The sequence below is a fragment of the Arachis ipaensis genome, chromosome B6 (assembly GCF_059453495.1).
Source record: "Arachis ipaensis isolate K30076 ecotype BB chromosome B6, ASM5945349v1, whole genome shotgun sequence".
In the NCBI taxonomy this organism is placed as follows: domain Eukaryota; kingdom Viridiplantae; phylum Streptophyta; class Magnoliopsida; order Fabales; family Fabaceae; genus Arachis; species Arachis ipaensis.
The window spans coordinates 26,755,784-26,764,990 of record NC_142441.1 but is presented as its reverse complement, the minus strand read 5'-3'; the positions used below and the strand labels follow the sequence as shown (position 1 = coordinate 26,764,990).

The window sequence follows — 9,207 nt, the reverse complement described above, 5'->3', positions numbered from 1 at the left end:
TAGTACTACTAGGCATACCAGCCTCACTTGTCCCACCAGCAACACTAGACCAAGTAGAACCACTTGGTCCAACACCAATTGGCCTAGAATCAATTGGCCTAGCAGCAACACTAAGCCTAGCAGCATTACTTAGGCCAGCACCAACAGGTCCATCTTTATTCTTTCTATATGTTGGGCCACTAGCTTTTTTGCTACTCAATTGATTCTTCCTTATAGCAATTGATTCTTCCTTGTAGTTATGGTCCTACTTTTAATATCCTTGTTTGTCTTCTTCTTCAACATATTTCCCTCATGGTTTATTTTTTTTTCACTTTTAACAGTCTTCTTCTTTATCACCACACACTTATCTTAACTACTATCAGATTAATCACACTCAAAATCATGGTCTTCATCCTCAAGTGGAGCTAACATTATTGGGTGATCAAAGTATAACTCAAATTCTGGACTCTCCTTATTCTTTTCTTTATAAGCGCGTAACTCATTGATCTGAGCATCTCCTTCTATGGGATGTAATCTAGACTCGAGCTCAAGGGTAGAAGAATCAAACCAGTACATAGTTTTGTAATCATGATATCCTAACCCTTTGAATAGAGTTTTCAAATCAAAGAAACACAGCAAGTCAATGTCCATTTCGAGAAACTTGTCCACTTTTCCATCAATATATAGCAACATACCCTTATTATCTCGCACAAAGTGACCTCCCTGGTGAAAAAAGGGAACCACAAAATACTCGATCTACAAACAAAATTAAAATAGACCAACATTAATAAAATTGAAACTACAAACTCAAATATACCATTATTTGTTTCTTATAATTACTAAACATGATGTATTCTTCTAATAAAAACAAAACCCATACAGACTAAACACCATTACAACTCACAAGTTTTTATCGTCACTAAACCTTAACCATCCAACAAAATTAATGGATTAATCAAGTAAAGAATCATTGTATCCTATAAATTAGCCTAACAAAGATTATGTATTCACCTGGTACAATGTGAGTATTCAGTAAAAACCTCGTTGCTATTGTGGCATCCACCGTAATGCTTCGTGCGATTTAAAGATAACGAAAGTAATTAACGGCCGTGACGATGATGAACGGAGTCTTAACGTTGATGGTGATGGGCGATATGAGAGATGATGTTATAGGGGTATAAAGTTTCTACACAAAATGAATAGTGAATGATGGAGTTTGTTGTCTTTTTGAGATGATGAAGACATATGGAGGGAAAGAAGAGGTGAGAATTGGGCGTATTGTTTCATCCTATTTTGGATATGACGATGTTTTAATTAACAAGCCCAAGGACTATTTTGTTTTCCTTGCACGCTTAGACACTTAATAGCCACATGTGCGAGTTAACGTGCCAAGTCAGTAATCTTTGTTGATGAGTCACACGAGAAAATAGATTGGAGACTGATATGTTTGACGGAAAAAAACGATAGAAATTGATTTGTGTATTTTTTTTAGGGACTAAAATGTTTGTTTTTAAAATTTTTGGGAAACGAATTGGGCAATCACTCAAAATTATTGACGAATAATCCTTTTTTTGGACTTTGTAAGTCAGTTGAATGAAATTTTGAATATGCCCTCACCGAAGATGAGAGCCGATTCTTCTTTGAAATCTTCCCACACCCTCCGGCAGCAACTGTCGTGTCCTCCCTTCGCCAGTTCTCCTTTTTTCGATCCCGTCGTGGACACAGCATCCCACTCCTTCTTCCGCCACATCCATGTTATCTTTCTCTTCGCCGTTGGGGAAAAGTCCCCCTTTTTTAGATATTGTTCAAATTTATATTGTTTTTGCTATAGTCTTTCATAATATTTTTTTTGAATATTTCTGAAAATGGTGGTTTGATTTTGAATTTGATTTTTTATTGCTGTTGTCACTATGTAGTTTTATTGAGTTGCGATTAGTATCTTGTCGCTATACTTCGAGCTATTAATAATGTTCAAAATTGTCAACATAGAAATTCATATTCATTTTTATACACATTCCAAATAATATAGTTCAATTCAATTAAATTCCATTCTGAAGTTATCAATCAACCACATGATTTAGGCCAAAAGCAATTTCTCGCTTTCAGTTTTTGGATGCAGTCTTGTGAATTTGGCTCCTTGCTGAAATGGTGAAAGGAAAGGAGACTAGTAACACTGTTAGTGTAGTTGATGGTGATGGAAACTAGTGTTGCTGGTGGTGGTGGCTGGTTCACAAGAAAACAATAACTATATTCCTTATTGTTGGATTGTTTACGGTTTCGGTTTGAGCCGCAGTGTCCTTCCACACTTACTCCGATTTCAGTAACCCTCCAAAATTTGGTGACTATGAAGCATAGAGGCATTGGATGGAGATCACCATCAATCTCCGAATTCAAGAATTGTATAGAAAACTAAATCATGTTTAAATTATGTGCATAATTCAACAACTAAATCATGTTTCAATTTAAATCAATGGCTAAATCATGCATGAGATATTTATATTTTGGGGGACAAAAGATAGTTTGTCCATTTAAGATCTTATCAATCGTTACAATTTCAATGCTTTCTATTTAGGTTTTGAGCTAGCAATGAGTATTTTGACTTTATTGATAATTTATTTCGAACTCTACAGAAAACTACTAATGAGGTGGGCAGTGTTATTATCTTATTTATTGATACTCTTTCCATTTGTCCTGTACTTTGTTATTGTTCGCTATGGTCAACCTTCAAGGAGTCGTAAGAGTGACATAAGATGACACATTTCCATGCTTTTGTTAAACCCCTGTTTGATCTTAATTGACCACGATCACCTCCAAGTTTGCAAAGAAATTCTTTTGTTGTTTAAGCCCTTGCTCCTTTAGGTATTTTTCAAGTTTGTAGTACTCTAACGTTGACTGTTGTATTTATTGTATTTCAGTACAACTACATCATCTTGGGCTTTACCATTGGAGTTGTTGCTGGTGTCATCTCTAGGAAGGATCTTGTAGCAAGTGTTTTGTATTGTCTAGCTTTAAATCATAAGCAGGTTTTAATCTCTGATCTTAGCATGGGTCTATTTTTCATTAATTTCTTTTACTACTTTCAGCTATTATACATAGTCTATACCATGTATGGTCAATGGTCATATAGAATTGCTCAAACCTGTCCAGGTGGAATTGTCACTAAAAAGTTTGGTGTGTGTGTATATTTTTTGTGCATGGTGAATGGTCATACATATATGTCTCATAATTATATGTTAATGTGTGTATGGTGAATTGTATCTTGATATATCTTTAGGTTGTATTATTGCTTTGTGTCAAATAAAATCTATTAACATTTTACTTGACCAATCTTGATACTTAAGTCTTAAATGGATTACAGTTAGTAAATGGCAATTCATTTTGTTATTTGTTTTGTTTTAATTTAATACCTAATTTCCATAAACATACATTTGCAAGGAAAAAATATTGAAGTAATGTGGGACACAACAATGTTGGTGGATAAGCTAAGTCTGAATCTGCATTTTCTTTATTTTTTGTCTTTATCATCGATTGGGATTTGATAACTGTTGTTAGTTACTCTTTTATAGATGAGTGCATATTTTGCCCCTGCTTTTTTTAGCCATCTCCTGGGTAAAGGATTGAGGCATAAACATTCGCTCCTTGAGGTATCAAAACTGAGGTTTTATGTTTTGGGAAACTTTGTAGATGTGTGGTGGCCTTATTTGTATTCAAAGGATTCCATTTTGGAGTTAAAATACTCAAATTGTTATCATTGGCTGCTAGAAAGTAGATTTAATTCTAAACCCACCAGAAGTTAGATTATTCGTTCCATTTACTGTTTGCTCTTGATGCATGGAATTGGAATCCATTTAACATTACTGTTACTGCTGTGCTTTATTTGAACAAAAATTTTAATAGTTCTTACTTGTGCTATTTGCTGTTTATTTGATTGCTTGATAGTCTATTTTTTCTTAAAAAAAGTTACATATGATGCTTCTACCTACTCTCTGGGGGTCTTAAATGTGGTATAAGAAAGTCTGTTATTTGATATGGAAACAAAAGGTCTAGCCATCTAGACTAAGTCCGACTGAGTATTTTATGTATACATGTGACAGTAGAATAAGTTCAACTGGTGAATTGAGAAATCTTGTTAAATAATAAAGATGTCTGTCTTCCATGATGCTAAAACTATTTTTTATCTTTGATAAGAACCTTGGGTATGGATGATCCTTGTTACAGGTCCTCTCATGCCTTGCTCCTTTTAAAAGAGGAATATTTAAGGACTATGTGGCCAACTTTTGGTGTGCCTCTTCCATTATCATCAAGTGGAAGAGATTATTTACATTAGAGTCACTGAGGCTTCTCAGCTTAATTGCAATAGTTATAACTTGTCTTCCTTTAATGTTTCAACAAATAAAATCTCCAAATAATCGAGGTTTCCTTTGTGGGCTGCTAAATTGTTCATTTGCGTTCTACTGGTTTTCTTTTCAAGGTTTGTAACATTTTTTTCACAATGCCAAATTGCGATCATTTTTGTTGAAAATATCTTACGAGTGTATGCATGGTGCCTTCCAATGCATGAAAAGTCCATTTTGCTGCCACTTCTTCCTGCAAGCATGCTGGCTGATGCCAGGGAATCTTGGCTAGTTTTAATAGCCATTTTTCGTATGTTTGAGGGAAGTTTCATGCATTTTCTTATATAATAAGAAAGTATTTGGTTGAATATGCATTCATACCTTGATTCAAATAAACATTGTGAATTCTATACATTTTTCATGAGAATAATGCAAGAATTGAGTAAAAGAATGAATGATGCATCATCTCATGATTAGAGCAAAATTTTGATGCACCTTGCTTGTTTGATTTCAGGTAGAAGAAGCAGAGAAAACCCACGTTAGTGCCACTATCGTGGGTCATCAACATGGAAGAAGCGGAGCTTGGAAAGTTAGTGGCAAGTTAACGCCACTAACTTTAGCGAAGGGCAAGGAGACCCACGTTAGTGGCCATGTTAGTGCCACTAACGTGAGTACTAACATGGAAGAGAGGAAGGCTTGGAAATTTAGTGGCAAAGTTAACGCCACTAACTTTAGCGAAGGACAAGGAGACCCACGTTAGTGCCACTAACGTGGGCACTAACGCAGAAGAAAGGAAAGCTTGGAAAGTTAGTGGCAAAGTTAACGCCACTAACTTTAGCAAAGGAAGGGAAGACCCACGTTAGTGCCACTAACGTGGGCATTAACATGGAAGAAAGTGGGCAACATCTCACCTGGCAGCCTGACGATGCATTCTTCAAACAAGAATAACTTGAGCCACAAAGCTCCAAATGAGATCATTTCAGTGGCATTAGAAAGTAGGAATCCAGAGCTTTCCAAGTATATATGACATCACATGGTGGACACTGAATTTGAGGAAGAAAACCTGCACCGAAAGTGAAAAGATGAACATGGTATCAACCTGTAGTAAGGTTAGCTGACCTCTTCACCTTCCAAGAAGTATAACTCGAGATGTAGAGCTCCAAATGATGCACTTCCAAAGGCATTGGAAAGTAGACATTCTGGGGTTTCCAACAATATATAATAGACTGGGGTGAACATTAAGTTTGAGCTTCAGAATCTGATGATTAGTAACACCGTTAATGCTGACGTTAGTGGCAGCATTAAGCACACTAACGTCAGCAACAATGCCAGCGACCTTGTCCCCTTCAAAGGAGCATAACTTAAGTTACAGAGGTCCAATTGAGGTGCTTTCAGTTGTATTAGAAAGCTGAAATTCAAAGCTTTCCAACGGTGGATAATAGTCTATAGTGGGCATGAAATTGGAGAACAAATAATAGGCATCTTTAAAGCCCCAAAAATACCAACTGGGTAGCAAATCCTAGCGTTAGCCACACTAACTTCAGCATTAACGCCACATTTGTAGCGTTAGTGTGGCTAATGCCAACACTAACGTCAAGCACCCATGGAGCATCAACCTGGACCTTAACTTGATTCACTTCTCTCTCAAGTCCACTTCAAAGTTCAAGCAAGCAAGCCCACAATCCTCAACCAATGAAGGCCACAAGAAGCATCTAGAATAGTTAATTTTTATTTCATTGTAATTTACTTTCAATTTCATTTGAGTTTGTAATTTAGGAGAGCCTATATAAAGGCCTTAGTTTCATAGAATTAGGAAGCATCGCATTGGGGAGGAGTCTTCGGACCCTCTCTTCTCACCCATACTTCTCCTCTCCTCCATTTCTTTCTTACTTTGTAAATAATTTTTGTTATGAATTATTAACTCTTTCCATTGGGAAAGAGAGCTGTATTGTTTTTTAATGGATCATTAATAGTTTTCATTCTTCTTCTTCTTTCTTTTCTTTTGATTTTACTTGAAAGCTTTCGATCTTCATCCTATTGAGTAATTGTCTTGAGAGAGAAATTACTCATACTTGAATTTCCTCGGAACCTTGAGAGAGGAATGAGAAAATCATGCTAGAAATTCTTTCTCACATTGGATTAGGTTGGGGGTTGGATGGATATAGTGACATGTAATCCTACCATTACTTTGATCTATGAAAGTGTGTGGTATAATCAGTGACCAAACTTCATCTCCTTCCATGAGCAATTAAATCAAGATATTGGGCAATTGTTCAAATTTAGAGAGATTGGATTGCCAAGACATTGGAATCCAATCACCTAAGATTGCCAAGAAAATCAATGAATGCATTGATTGAGGAAGAGATGAGAATGAACTTGATCCGGAGAATTCAATATCTCTCTATCCCAATGCTTTTCTTTTCTTTTACTTCTAGTTATTTACTTTCTTGTACTTTTCTTGTATTTTACTTTCCCGTACTTTACTTTTCTTGCTCTTTTATTTTTCAGCACTTTACTTTTCTTGCCATTTATTTTCTTGCACTTTATTGCTTTCATTCACTTTCATGTCATTTACATTTCTTGTTTGATTATCCCTCAATTATGCTTGTCTAACTAGAATAATCAATCTACTATTGCTTGCTTAATCTGTTAATCTCTGTGGGATTTGACCTCACTCTTGTGAGTTATTACTTGATGATAATTCGGTATACTTGTCGAGGGAAATTTTTTAGAGATACAAGATTTCTAGTATCACTTGCTATGGAAGAACCTTTTTTTTAAGTGGTTCATTCAATTTGCCATGCTCTCCATGTTCCCCTGATATGTCGTGACGGCTTGGTTGTTCCATACTTTGTTTTGCTTGCTCTCTTCATCTTGATATTCGACGCACCTGGTCAACAAAGAGTTAAAGAGGGCAATTATTTGTATAATTATTCGGGTGCAATAACTGTACGCCTTGTTTTATTTTGTTATTTCATTCTTCACATAGTTTACTTGATCATGAATCCACCTGAGAAGTATCATTTCCTTTTTGAAGCAATAATTATGAATGTGTGCTTCTCTCAGTTTGTGCTTGTAACTCTTGGCTGCAATATAAAGCAGTGGGTGTTGAATAAACCTACCAAATTAGAAGTAGACAAGAAATTTATTTGATAGAGTTTTTACTTTGGAGGCAAGATAGATTGTTTTTATTTGGTTTAATATTAACAATTCCGCTACGTAACCAAGAGGGGTCCTGTCAATGATAAACCCCGTTTTTAGGGTTTATCATGCATAGAATCTAAGGGTTTTATCAATGATCTTCCACACTTATTTATATAAAACTGCATGATTTCGTGTCTCTTTCCCATTTTACCTCATAGATGAAAATATGCTTCTTTTGCATCAAAATTGAGATATTGTAATCCTCCTCTATTACCATTAGATGCATTGATCCGTTTGTTAAGTGATTTCAGAAGTTATAGGGAAAAAATAGCCAAGAGGAATGAAGGAAGCATGCATGAATGGAAGGAGCATGAAACAAATTAAAGAATGGAAGTTTGGACATGCACGCGCACGCGCACTGTGCTTGTACGCGTGGATGCGCTCATCCAGAGCCAGCGCAGTGGAGCTGAGCGAGGAGCCGGCACGCTTGTATGGCTGGGCCATATCCCTTATGACGCTCGCGCGCACCTTACGCCTGCGCGCAAATCGCAAATCCCAGGGACGCGTACGCGTGCAGTGCGCGTACGCGTCGATGTGCGCACATGATTTTTTAAATGAAACACGTGTCCAGCGATTTAAAGGGGTTCCCAGGCCCTGTTTTGGAGCAGATTTTGGAGGGAAAAGCTTAAGAATACCAAGGATTAGGAGTGTTAGAACAATTAGTCATAATTCTAGATATTTTAGGAAATTAGTTACATTTTGTTTTTAGAGAGAGAAACTCCAACTTCTCTCTAGGTTTTCATCCTCCATTGCAAGTTTCCTTTGAATTCTTGGTGAGATCTATTGCTAATTGACTTTTTGTTTTTATACAAGTGTAGATCTACTCTTCTTCTTCTCTTAATTGATGTTCTTTTAGTTCAATTTCTTAGATCTAGATTTGGTTCACTTTGTTACTTTGAATGTGAATTAATGAATTGAGGTTTCATTCAATTGTTTGATTGTTGATGATTGTTTAGATTAGATAGCTTAAATTCAATTCTCTTCTTTCAATTGCATCATATTTTCTATAATTGCCTACCAATTGTTTGTGATAATGACAACCTTAGCTATGGAGTAGATTTCTCTTACTTGGCTTAGGGGTTGAGTTATTGGAGACACTTGAATAGTGGATATCAATTTTAAATTATGAATTGAGAATTGCTAATTGACTTGGAGTGCGCTAAAGCTAGACTTCCCTAGGGTGAGACTAGGACTTGTGACTCAAGTTAGTTATTTTCACTTGAATTTCCTCCATTGTTAGGGGGTTAACTAAGTGAAGCAATAATCAATTCTTATCATAATTGAAGAAAATTATAATGATGGAACTTCCAATGCTTACCCTTAGCCAAGGCTTTTATTTCAATTAATTGTTGTTTGCTTTGCTAGCTTGAACTCTTGCACCAATTCTCAAAACCATAAAATCTTTCCTAATCAATGATGCACACTCTAAAGCAAATCCTAGGAAGAACGACCCGGGATCAATACTCTCGATCATAGATTTTAGAATTGTTTGATGCGGTGTTCACGTGTTGGTTAGACTATACTCACGATCGGACTTATTACTAGTTTCTAACTGAGATAAGAATATTTCCGTTCATCAAAATGGCGCCGTTGCCAGGGATTTACTTATGTGTGCCATTCTATTGGTTAGTGTAAATATGTTGATATGTGAATACTTGCATTTTTCTCCTAACTGATTGTTTGCTTGTTT

The 9,207-nt window shown here is 36.0% G+C and overlaps 1 pseudogene; it reads left to right on the top strand.

Annotated features, from left to right (window-relative positions):
* The first annotated feature begins 1,601 nt into the window (after positions 1-1,601).
* LOC148554952 (putative dolichyl pyrophosphate Man9GlcNAc2 alpha-1,3-glucosyltransferase) lies at positions 1,602-7,466 on the top strand (annotated as a pseudogene).
* Positions 7,467-9,207: the final 1,741 nt, after the last annotated feature.